At 45.7% G+C, this 11,649-nt stretch overlaps 1 pseudogene; it reads left to right on the top strand.

Annotated features, from left to right (window-relative positions):
- Positions 1-5,290: 5,290 nt before the first annotated feature.
- LOC135534675 (guanine nucleotide-binding protein subunit alpha-12-like) lies at positions 5,291-8,569 on the top strand (annotated as a pseudogene).
- Positions 8,570-11,649: the final 3,080 nt, after the last annotated feature.

Raw genomic sequence — 11,649 nt, 5'->3', positions numbered from 1 at the left:
TGCCCCACTGATCTACTGGCTGAGTAGACTTCTATTCCAGAGGTGGCCAACCCTGCCCCACTGATCTACTGGCTGAGTAGACTTCTATTCCAGAGGTGGCCAACCCTGCTCCACTGATCTACTGGCTGAGCAGACTTCTATTCCAGAGGTGGCCAACCTTGCTCCACTGATCTACTGGCTGAGTAGACTTCTATTCCAGAGGTGGCTAACCCTGCTCCACCGATCTACTGGCTGAGTAGACTTCTATTCCAGAGGTAGCCAACCCTGCTCCACTGATCTACTGGCTGAGTAGACTTCTATTCCAGAGGTGGCCAACCCTGCTCCACTGATCTACTGGCTGAGTAGACTTCTATTCCAGAGGGCCAACCCTCTTGATGATTACTGGCTAGCAGACTTCTATGATGAGTTGGTCAACGGGTGTGTTATCTGCTGGGCTGAGCAGAATTCCAGAGGTGGCCAACCAGCAGCTCCACTGATCTGTAAACAGAGTTAATACACTGTGTGGGATGTTTAACTGGATAACTGTACACAGCATTCTGTTAAACATAGGTGGGCCAACATCTACTGGCTGAGCAACCCAGGATATACCCTTCCACGTCTCTTGGGACGTTCTATTCGAGGACCAACCCTGCTTCATCGGCCAACAGGCTTTCTTAGCAGACTTCATTCCGAGGTGAGGACAGATTCCACTGATCTAAGGCTGAGCAGACTTCATTCCAGAGGTCCAATGAGACTCCACTGATAGTATGTTGCCATTATCTTCTATCTCTCAGTAGTTTAACCCTCTAGGGACTGAGAGACTTCTGTTCATAATGACCTGTCCAGTGGCCTAACTGCCTGTGCCATTAAACCTACCTACAACTCATTCCAGAACGTGCCAACCCTGCTCCACTGATCTACCTTCCCTGAGTAGTTCTATTCCAGAGGTGGCCAACCGCTGCTCCACTGATCTCCACTGGCTTCCAGTAGACTTCTATTCCAGAGGTACAAGACCATGGTGCACTGCCTACGGAGCTGTGAGTAGACTTCTACCAGAGTACCAACCAGGCTCTGATCAGGCCCTACACCCAAACAAGGGCCTGCGTTCACCATCTACTGGCCTGCTCGCTCCCTACCAGCTGAGAAAATACAGTTCCCGATCATCTCAGATGTGAATGAGTTGGTCATCTGGCCCCCAATGGTGGAACAAACACCCTCACAGCCAGCAGCTCCCGGACACAGAGTTAATACACTGTTCCGGATGTTTAACTGGATAACTGTACACCATTCTGTTAAACAAGGAATACCTAGGATAGGATATACCCTTCGTCTCTTGGGACTCACCCCCCTCTTCATCTGCCAAATGATTTAGATGCACATTGTAAAGTGGCTGATTCATCACTGGATGTCAATGAAGGTGAATTATGTTGCCATTTCTCTCTCTCTCTGGATAAGAACCCTCTAAATGACTGGAAATGTAATGTATGTAATGTCTAACATTCTCCCGTTACTGACAGATGAAGCTGCAATGTCACCCTCTTCCATGGCCATTATCTACAAAATACATTTGGAGACTATTTTTTATTTTACAATGATTACATCAAGATAGCTAGCCAATAGAAAGTTAGCTAGCTGATGACATTTAATTCACTTAGCTAAACAGTGTGTAAAGTTAGCTAGCTCGCTAGTTAGCAGCTCAGTGGAGTTAGCCTACAAAATGGCCTACGGTAGCTAGCTACCTAGTTAGCAGCTTAGTGGAGTCTACAAAGATGTCTACTGTAGCCAGCTAGCTAGTTAGCAGCTCGGTGGAGTTAGCCTACAAAGTGAACTTCTGTAGCTAGCTAACTAGTTAGCAGCTCAGTGGAGTCTACAAAGAGGCCTACTGTAGCCAGCTAGCTAGTTAGCAGCTCAGTGGAGTCTACAAAGTGGCCTACTGTAGCCAGCTAGCTAGTTAGCAGCTCAGTGGAGTTAGCCTATAAAATGGCCTACTGTAGCCAGCTAGCAGTTCAGTGGAGTTAGCCTATAAAGTGGCCTACTGTAGCCAGCTAGCTAGTTAGCAGCTCAGTGGAGTTAGCCTACAAAGTGGCCTGCTGTAGCTGGCTAGCTAGTTAATCAGTGGAGTTAGCCTACAAAGTGGTTTTTAATGTATTTAATTACTTGAATATGTTCTCCCACTGCTTCTGCCTTATGGGTCCTTAGAAACTAAATAATGGGCCATTTTCAAGATATTTTCAGTGGCCTACTGTAGCCAGCTAGCTAGTTACAGGATGAATGGACACAAAAAGAAAAGGGGTTTGTCACCAGCTAGCTAGTTAAGAATGACCTTTGACTTTAAAGTTGTAATTCACTTTCAATAAAATATCAATCGCAGACTTGTCAGCAACATTTACATTTAAGTCATTTAGAAGACTAAATCCAGAGCGACATTTTCAAATTTTTCAGGTGAATTCACCTTCTGACATCAGTGGAACAGCCACTTTACAATAGTGCATCTAAATCATTTAAGGGGGGTTGAGGAGGATTGCTTTATCCTATCCTAGGTATTCCTTGAAGAAAATGGGGTTTCAGGTGTCTCCGCAAGGTGGTGATAACTTGCGTTTGAAAAACTAGCATAGACAACAACACCAACTACCGGGACGGTAGTCCTTATCTTACCTCATTTGCTCACATCGTATATAGACTTGTTTATACTGTATTATTGACTGTATGTTTGTTTTACTCCATGTGTAACTCTGTGTCATTGTATGTGTCGAACTGCTTTGCTTTATCCTGGCCAGGTCGCAATTGTAAATGAGAACTTGTTCTCAACTAGCCTACCTGGTTAAATAAAGGTGAAATAAATAAAAATAAATAAAAGGTGATTCACATAGCACCCAGCAGCCGTTCTACAGGGGAGGGGGGCTAGAAATGTAACATCTTATCAAAATCTGTTCGCTGTGTTTTTGCACCAAATCTAAATTCTCCAGACGGTGGTATGGCAAAGTGAGACTAGAGTGTAGTGTGTGTGTCTGTCTGTCTGTCTGTCTGTCTGTCTGTCTGTCTGTCTGTCTGTCTGTCTGTCTGTCTGTCTGTCTGTCTCTTTGTCTGTCCCCTCTTTGTCTCTTTGTCTGACTGTTGTCTGCCTGTCTGCCTGTCTGCCTGTCTGCCTGTCTGCCTGTCTGCCTGTCTGTCTGTCTGTCTGCCTGCCTGCATATGACTGTGTTCATCGGCCGTTCAACGCTGGGGTTCCGTTTTCCCCCACTCCTGAATCCCCTTACGTTGGCAAATTTGTTTCCTTTATGACATCACAGGTCAATCTCTTTGGGTCATGGGACAAACTTTCCTTTTGGCACGGCAATAAGACCAGTTCACGGCCGTTCAACTAAATGAAAGACCGTTTTAAAGACACGAATCTGTGACAAATTATTTTCAAAAAAGGAATAGTTTTGAAAAGAGGCATAGTTTGGAAAGTGGCATAGTTTTGGAAAATGAATACCAGGAAAGAGCCCATCAACTAAATGAAAAGACGGAATATTTTTGAAAGAATAGTTTTGGAAAGTGGCATAGTTTTGGAAAGAGGCATAGTTTTGAAAAGAGGAATAGTTTTGGAAAGAGGAATAGTTTTGAAAGAGGCATAGTTTTGGAAAGTGGCATAGTTTTGGAAAGTGGCATAGTTTTGGAAAAATGAATAGTTTTTGGAAAGAGGAATATTTTTGAAAAGAGGAATAGTTTTGGAAAGAGGAATAGTTTTGGAAAGAGGAATAGTTTTGAAAAGAGGCAATAGTTTTGAAAAGAGGAATAGTTTTGAAAAGAGGAATAGTTTTGAAAAGAGGAATAGTTTTGGAAAGAAGAATAGTTTTGAAAAGAGGAATAGTTTTGAAAGAGGAATAGTTTTGGAAAGAGGCATAGTTTTGAAAAGAGAATAGTTTTGGAAAGAGGAATAGTTTTGGAAATAGGCATAGTTTTGGAAAGAGGCATAGTTTTGGAAAAAGAGGAATAGTTTTGAAAAGAGGCATAGTTTTGAAAAGAGGAATAGTTTTGAAAAGAGGAATAGTTTTGAAAAGAGGAATAGTTTTGGAAAGAGGCATAGTTTTGGAAAGAGGCATAGTTTTGGAAAGAGGCATAGTTTTGAAAAGAGGAATAGTTTTGGAAATAGGAATAGTTTTGAAAAGAGGAATAGTTTTGGAAGAAGCATAGTTTTGAAAAGAGGAATAGTTTTGAAAGAGGAATAGTTTTGGAAAGAGGAATAGTTTGGAACGAGGAATAGTTTTGGAACGAGGGCTAGTTTTCTGTGTGTGGGGGAAGGGAGGGGAAGGTGGGGGGTTGCTGTCTCTCTGGTTAATCCCTCTCTCTGTTTTCACACACACAGCTGTTTCCTGGGGTGGTGGATGTGAGCGAGGTTGTAATGTACCAGACTGAACTATCATACTAAATAACGTTAAACATCCTGTTTGGCTCAGTCGGTGTTCATGTGAGACCAAAGGTCAAAGGTCGTGGGTTTGATACAGCCTGGGGACACCTATTCATAAAATGGTCCAATGACTTTGGATGAAAGTGTCTGCTGAACGCATCAATAAGCTGATCCTGGGTCTGTTTTAGTGTTGTTCCCGTCAGAGGCATTGGGAGATTGCTTCATAGAGCCCCTGGAACGCATTAATAAACTGATCCTGGGTCTGTTTTAGTGTTGTTCCCTTCAGAGGCATTGGGAGATTGCTTCATAGAGCCCTGGAACGCATCAATAAGCTGATCCTGGGTCTGTTTTAGTGTTGTTCCGTCAGAGGCATTGGGAGATTGCTTCATAGAGCCCCTGGAACGCGTTCAGAAGCTGATCCTGGGTCTGTTTAGTGTTGTTCCCCTCTTAGAGGCAGAACACAGGGTCAACACACTTTTATCAGAAAACATTGCTCTCTTTCTTACTCCCTTTCTCTCCCCCTCTCTCTCTCTCTCTCTCTCTTTCTCTCATTCTGTCCCTCCCTCCTCTCTGTCTGTGTCAGGGTTGAGTTTAATGATCAGTTGTGTTTGTGTGAACATTGTAGAGCATTCTAGAGGCCTCGGTGTCAACGTCGTTTCCCACTGGGCACACACTGGTTGAATCAATAAGTCGTTTTCACGTCATTTCAATGAAATTACATTGAACCAACGTGGAATAGTCGTTGAATTGACGTCTTTGCCCAGTGGGAAGAGTGTTTGTTGTGTGTGTGGTTGAATTATACAGCAAATACTTTCAAAAACTTGTGCTGGAGCTGTGCTTTCAGCCTGTTGTGTCCAATGGAAACAACTGAATAAAACATTTAATTAAGTCAAAACAACTGTTGTCTCTTCCTGTTCACAGAGTGAGTCGGTGAAATACTTCCTGGATAACCTGGACCGGATTGGCCAGCCGGTGAGTGGGCGGAGCTTCTTTACGTTTAACCTTTAATGTCAGAACCTCTGGCCACACCCCCCATCTGATAGTATTACTGACTATGTAATTACATTATTGTTGAATACTGTTGTTGTACATAAATACTGTACATTCTTACTCCTACATAAATACTGTCCATGAATACTGTCCTGACTAAATACTGTAATCCCTACATGTACTGTATTGTTGAATACTGTTTGTTGTACATGAATACTGTACATGAATACTGTACATGAATACTGTACATGAATACTGTACATGAATACTGTACATGGAATACTCGTACATGAATACTTTACATGAATGACAAACCAAAACAATCAGAGCATGTGGTTAATATTACTGTTCCTTCCTTCTGCTCTTTCATCCTCCTTTTCATCCTCTCTCCATCCATCCTTCTCTCTTCCTGCTCACTCTCTGATCCATCCTGGATAACCTGGATCCATCCCTCTCGTCATCCATCCTTTCGTTTAACCTTTAATCCCTCTCCTCCTCCCCCTCTCCATCCATCCTTTACATCCCTCCTCCTCCATCCTTTTGATCCCTTGTTCATCCATCCTTTCATCCCTCTCTCCTCCATCCTTTAATGAGGGGGAGCCCTTCTCCTCCTCTTCCTCTGCTCCTCTCTCATCCATCCTTTCATCCCTCTCTCCTCCTCTCCTCCTCCCTCTCATCCATCCTCATCATCCTTTCATCCCTCTCCTCCTCCTCCCCTCTCTCCTCCTCTCTCATCCATCCCTCTCCTCCATCCTCCCTCCTCCATCCTTTCATCCCTCTCCTCCATCCTTTCATCCCTCTCCCCCTCTCTCATCCATCCCTCTCTCCTCCATCCTTTCATCCCTCTCCTCCTCTCTCATCCATCCCTCTCTCATCCATCCTTTCATCCCTCTCTCCCTCCCTCATCCATCCTCTCTCCTCCATCCCTCTCTCATCCATCCTTTCATCCCTCTCCTCCTCTGCCTCCTCCCTCTCTCCTCCATCCTTCCATCCCTTTCTCCTCCATCCCTCTCCTCCTCTCCTCCATCCCTCTCTCCTCCTCTCTCCTCCATCCTTCCATCCCGCTCCTCTCTCTCCTCCATCCTTCTATCCCTCTCCTCCTCTCTCTCCTCCATCCCCAGCCCCTCTCCTCCTCCTCCATCCTCTCTCCTCCTCTCCTCTCTCTCCTCATCCTTCTATCCCTCTCTCCTCTCTCCTCTCTCTCCTGCATCCTTCCATCCCTCTCTCCTCCTCTCTCCTCCATCCTTAGAGGACCCCTCCTCCCCTCTCTCTACTCCTCCTCCTCTCCTGCATCCCTCCCTCTCTCCTCCTCTCTAAGGGCATCCTTCCATCCCTCTCCTCCCCTCTCTCCTGCATCCTTCTATCCCTCCTCTCCTCCTCTCCCTCCTCCCATCCCTGATCCTTCCTCCCTCTACTCCTCCTCTCTCCTCTCATCCTCCTCCCCTCTCTCCTCTCTCCTCCTCTCCCTGCATCCTTCCATCCCTCTCTCCTCCTCTCTCCAGAACTATATCCTGTCGGCAGGACATTCTGTTTGCATGAGCGTAAAGGAATCGTAGAACACGACTTTATCATAAAAGAAGATTCCGTTTAAGATGGTTGATGTGGGGGGTCAGAGGTCACAGAGACAGAAATGGTTTCAGTGCTTGACGGAATCACATCTATACTGTTCATGGTGTCATCATCCGAGTACGACCAGGTAGGCGACCGACAGACAGACAGACAGACAGACAGACAGACAGACAGACAGACAGACAGACAGACAGACAGACAGACAGACAGACGAGCAGGTACACCCACCCAACAGACCTGAGTATATGAGGTGTTGATGTAGCTGGGAGGTTTTGGGGTGAAATCACATCTTCAGTTTGACGTGAGTCAACAGGAAGGGAGACATTTCTCACCTCCTTTCCCATAGGTTCTGATGGAGGACCGGAGGACCAATCGGCTGGTAGAGAGCATGAACATCTTTGAGACGATCGTGAACAACAAGCTCTTCCTCAACGTGTCCATCATCCTCTTCCTCAACAAGACTGACCTGCTGGTGGAGAAGCTAGGCCAGTCTGACATCACTAAACACTTCCCAGAATACAGGGGAGACCCTCGCAGGCTGGAGGATGTACAGGTAGGATCTAACACACAGGACCAACAGGTAGGATCGAACACACAGGACACACAGGTGGACCAACAGGTAGGATCTAGCACACAGGACACACAGGTAGGATCTAACACACAGGACCTACAGGTAGGATCTAACACAGGACAGGTAGGATCTAACACACAGGACCTACAGGTAGGATCTAACACACAGGATCTACAGGTAGGATCTAACACACAGGACCGAGGTAGGATCTAACACACTGGATCTACAGGTGGATCTAACACACAGGACCGACAGGTAACAACACACTGGATCTACAGGTAGGATCTAACACACAGGACCTACAGGTGGGATCTAACACACAGGACCTACAGGTAGGATCTAACACACAGGACCTACAGGTAGGATCAAACACACAGGACCTACAGGTGGATCTAACACACAGGACCTACAGGTAGGATCAAACACACTGGACCTACATGTAACACACACCTGACCAGGTACACACACCTGACCAGGTACACACAATCACACCTGATCAGTACACACCTGACCAGGTACACAATCACACCTGACCAGGTACACAATCACACCTGACCAGGTACACAATCACACCTGACCAGGTACACAATCACACCTGACCAGGTACACAATCACACCTGACCAGGTACACAATCACACCTGACCAGGTACACAATCACACCTGACCAGGTACACAATCACACCTGACCAGGTACACAATCACACCTGACCAGGTACACAATCAAACCGGACCAGGTACACAATCACACCTGACCAGGTACACAATCCCACCCTGACCAGGTAAACACACAAACACCTGACCAGGTACACACAAACTCTCAAACCTCTTCTCTGTCTCTCTCTCTCTCTCTGCAGGCGTTCCTGGTGCAATCGTTCAGTCGTAAGCGGCGTAACCGTGGGAAACCTCTGTTTCATCACTTTACCACGACGGTCGACACGGAGAACATCCGCTTTGTGTTCCACGCTGTTAAAGACACCATACTGCAAGAGAACCTCAAAGACATCATGCTGCAGTGACACACACACACATTATATATACACACACATTATATACACACACACACATTAAATACACACATTAAATACACACACACATTAAATACACACACATTATATACACACACATATTATATACACACACACACACACATTATATATACACACACACATTATATACACACACACACATTATATACACACACATTATATACACACACACACACACATTATATATACACACACACATTATATACACACACACACACATTATATACACACACACACACACACACATTATATACACACACACACACACACACACACACACACACACATTATATACACACACACACATATACACACACACACACATTATATACACACACACACATTATATACACACACACATTATATACACACACACATTAAATACACACACACATTATATACACACACATTACATTATACACACACACACATTATACACACACACACATTACACACACACACATTATATACACACACACATTAAATTTATATACACACACACACACACACATTTATATACACACACACACATTAAATACACACACTCACACATTATACACACACACACATTAAATACACACACACATTATATACACACACACACACACACATTATTAAATACACACACACATTATATACACACACACACATTAAATACACACACACATTAAATACACACACACATTATACACACACACACAGACACACACATTAAATACACACAGACACACATTATATACACACACACATCATACACACACACATAGATTCTAGACACACACGTTATACACATACACATACACACACACACTAACATTATATATACACACATTATACAGGTATTATATAGAGCCCCCCCTCCCTCCCCTGTGTTTGTAGATTATAGAACCACTAGAAGGGAGGATTTCCCCTTCTGAACAGCGGTCCATGGTGGATGGACCAGACCGGCTGCCATTTTGGTCTTCTCCCTTGATGGACTGGATGTTAGAGTCACCTGCTCTGGAAGTTCTGCAGTTGTTTCATGCTGTCGGCCATTTTACATCAACTAGATGGAATTTGCCGCCATTTTGACAGTTCTTGTGGATTTTTAGAACTATATCCGTTCTAGAATTGATCCGTTCTAGAATTGATCTGTTCTAGAATTGATCTGTTCTAGAATGTATATTTCTATGACCTGAGTAACCACTGCACTGAGAAGCAGACAGACAGTCCTCCTGAACTCTGGACTCTGACCTATGGAATAGTCAATAGGTCAATACAGGGTCATTATCTTTGGAACCCTGAGAGGTCAAAGAGGCCTGACCCGGTGACCCTGGGGATCGTAGTGGATTATGAGAACTGCAGTCTCAGGACAAGGAAGACTCTTAATGACATCACTGATATGATGACATTGTGGATGACATTATCACAGCAGGAGACCAATCATAGGACTGAGAACTCGTCTAACATCCTGCTGGTCTCCAATTCTTCTTCTTCAGCCCCTTCCTTCTGATTCTGTTACATCAGAGATAGACAGACACTAAATAGAGGAGTAAGAGTTGGTAGAAAGACAGAGACAGAGAGAGAGAGACAGAGAGACTAAATAGAGGAGGAAGAGGAGACAGAGAGAGAGAGAGACAGACAGAGAGACTAAATAGAGGAGGAAGAGTTGGTAGAGAGAGAGACAGAGAGACTACAGAGAGGAGGAAGAGGAGACAGAGAGAGAGACAGAGAGAGACTAAATAGAGGAAGAAGAGTTGGTAGACAGACAGAGACAGACAGACAGACAGACAGACAGACAGACAGACACAGACAGAGAGGAGACTAAATAGAGGAGGAAGAGTTGGTAGAGAGAGAAAGAGAGACAGAGAGAGAGAGATCAGTCAGTCATATGTTATGTGATCATCATCGTGTTGCACAAGTGTTCCTCTTGGTGAACTTAAAGTGAGTTTCTCTCTCTCTCTCTCTCTCTACTACTCCCCTCCCCCCTCCCTCCTCCTATCACATGTTGACGATATCAGTACATCATATTCAGGACAGAAACTCTTAATGTGAGTTTGTCTCTCTCTCCCTCTATTCTGTCTCTGTAACCACTGCCCCCTCTTCCTCTCCTTTCCTCCGCTGCCCCCCCACACACACAAAGGAGTGATTGTACCCCCCTCACCCCCCCTCTCCTCCTCTGTTGTGGCTGGAAAGATGAATTAATGACTCTGAGGGTAAAGAAACCCCCACCCTTACACCAGAACATCTAGTCTAACTAGTCTAACTTGTTACCAACACTACCTTATAACCACTGTCCCTCTCTCTGCCTCCTCTCCTCCCTCTCCAGACACTGTCCCTCTCTCTGCCTCCTCTCCTCCCTCTCCAGACACTGTCCCTCTCTGCCTCCTCTCCTCCCTCTCCAGACACTGTCCCTCTCTGCCTCCTCTCCTCCCTCTCTCCAGACACTGTCCCTCTCTGCCTCCTCTCCTCCCTCTCCAGACACTGTCCCTCTCTGCCTCCTCTCCAGACACTGTCCCTCTCTCTGCCTCCTCTCCTCCCTCTCCAGACACTGTTCATCTCTCTGCCTCCTCTCCTCCCTCTCCAGACACTGTTCATCTCTCTGCCTCCTCTCCTCCTCTCCAGACACTGTTCATCTCTCTGCCTCCTCTCCTCCCTCTCCAGACACTGTCCATCTCTGCCTCCTCCTCTCCAGACACTCCCTCTCTGCCTCCTCTCCTCCCCTCTCCAGACACTCCTCTCCTCCCTCTCCAGACACTGTCCCTCTCTCTCTGCCTCCTCTCCTCCCTCTCCAGACACTGTCCCTCTCTGCCTCCTCTCCTCCCTCTCCAGACACTGTTCCTCTCCCTGCATCCTCCTCCCTCTCCAGACACTGTCCCTCTCTCTGCCTCTCCCACCCTCTCCAGGACACATTAACTCTCTCTGCCTCCTCTCCTCCCTCTCCAGACACATGTTCCCTCTCTCTGACACTCCTCCCTCTCTGCAGACACTGTCCCTCTCTCTGCCTCCTCTCCTCCCTCTCCAGACACTGTTCCTTCTTGCTTATGTAAGTGTCTATATAGCTCACTGTGTGTATTCGTTCTCTGTGAGTGTGTGTATATAGCCTACTGTGTGTATCTGTTCT

The sequence above is a fragment of the Oncorhynchus masou genome, unplaced genomic scaffold (genome assembly GCF_036934945.1).
Source record: "Oncorhynchus masou masou isolate Uvic2021 unplaced genomic scaffold, UVic_Omas_1.1 unplaced_scaffold_3793, whole genome shotgun sequence".
Taxonomy (NCBI): Eukaryota; Metazoa; Chordata; class Actinopteri; order Salmoniformes; family Salmonidae; genus Oncorhynchus; species Oncorhynchus masou.
Note: the sequence above shows the minus strand (reverse complement) of the source record. Positions and strands in the feature narration are given on the sequence as shown.